Genomic DNA, 1,922 nt, shown 5'->3' with positions numbered 1-1,922 from the left:
CTCCCTCCCTCCCTCCCTCTCTTTACTTGTTTGCTTGTTTGCTGCCCCCTCTTGAATCAAGCCATCCTGGAGCTTGAACCGCTAATCCTCCTGCACCTATGTCCTGAGTGCTGGGATTACAGGTATGTACCCCATGATCAGGTTTGTGGGGCTTCCTACATGATAGGCAGCACCCCCCAGCCCATACATAGTTATTTATTTAGTTTTTATATTTAGTTATTTATAAAGGTCTTGGGTGAGAGGAAAATTAATATCGCTTCCCTGCCACCCCCTGCTCCTGTCCTAATTATGACAAATGACAAATACAAGGACACCTCTTGCACCCAACATCGAACTTCATTGTCACCTACTCCACTGAAAAAACAATATGTTTCAGGAGTGATATGAGATCCACTGGGTAAGTATACACCTTATGAGTTGTGATACTCTTACTTATTACTGGGTACCAGTTTTGAGTTTTGCTCAGTAGTGAAGAAGATTATATTTTAATACAAAGAGAATGACTGTGACTCGTGCATTAAAGTGGTTTCACATGGAATATGTTGATGTCTTCCCTTAAGCTGTATGGTTGTTATAGCAACATCAGAGCCCACCACATGATTTCTGAATGCAAGGATGCTGGAGCCAGATGCTGGGATCTTGATCTTGAGCTTCATGCTGATGACTGGTGATTTGAGTAAGTTGTTCAGACTTGCTCTGCTTGCTCTTCCTCAGTTGTAAGATGGGCAGGTTGTCAGTGTCAACCTCATAGAGTGTTTTCAAAATATTCTATTTTAGTTTTTAAAATTCTGCATATGTATGTGGGGGTTTGTGCATGTCGATGTGGTGCCCATGAAGAAGATGTCAGATGCCCTGAAACTGGTTTGTATGGGTAGCTGTGAGCTGCCTCATGTGGGTGCTGGGAATTGAACTTTGTCTTGTGCAAGAGTGACAAGGGTTTAACTTCTCGGACTGGAGAGATCGCTCAGCAGTTAAAAGCACTGACTGCTCTTTCAGAGGTCCCGAGTTTAATTCCCAGCAACAGATCCCATCTGTAATGGGATCCAATGCTCTTTTCTGGTGTCTGAAAACAGCTACAGCATACTCACATACATAAAATAAGTAAATACATCTTTTTAAGAAAGCTTCTGTGTACGTGTGTTTCCACATCAATAGCCTACCCTGAACAAATTAATTCTGTTTGTCAAGGTTTTCTGAACTATGAAATGGAGTGAGAATACTATCTCCCTCCAAGGTTTGGAAGATGGATTAAAGATAGTCTTAAACGAAAAACATTCAGAGTAGGTTCCAGCTAGAGCAAGCTGTTAGTAGTATTGTAGGGTACATGGATTATAACTCTTGCTTTCAAAGTTAAGTGAATCAATGCATTAAACAAAGGTGTGTTTATACGTTGTCACAAAAATCCATAGAATTCTGCATACACTAGCTTCCTTCTGTGGTTTTCTTCTGTGCTGTTAGTAATCTACATAGCACAGCCCTTTGTATGGCTTGAGAGCAAGGACAAGACTTTGTAGTGGTAACAACAGAAGTCCCCAAACCATATTTTACAACCACATTCTCATGGCTGGGAGGTTGGTGAGATGGTTCAGTAGATTAAGGCACTGGCTACTTCAGGGCTGTGTGATGTATTATCTCTGCTGATAAAATGGCCCAATTCAAACCAAGTTAAAGTATAAAGGCAGGTTTATTGGGGGTAGCTGTCAGGAGAATTCCCTGACCACATGTGAGGGGTCAGTGAAGTCGAGCCACACAGAGGGAGTCAGAAGGGAAGGGGAAGAGAAAGAGAGAAAGCATGTGGGTAGAGAAAGAAGAGAGATAAAGGAAGAGAGAGGAAGGGAGGGAGGGAGAGAGACAGAGAGAGACAGAGAGAGACAGAGATAGATAGATAGATAGATAGATAGATAGATAGATAGATAGATAGA

This window comes from Grammomys surdaster, unplaced genomic scaffold, assembly GCF_004785775.1.
Source record: "Grammomys surdaster isolate TR1022 unplaced genomic scaffold, NIH_TR_1.0 169, whole genome shotgun sequence".
Taxonomy (NCBI): Eukaryota; Metazoa; Chordata; class Mammalia; order Rodentia; family Muridae; genus Grammomys; species Grammomys surdaster.
Note: the sequence above shows the minus strand (reverse complement) of the source record.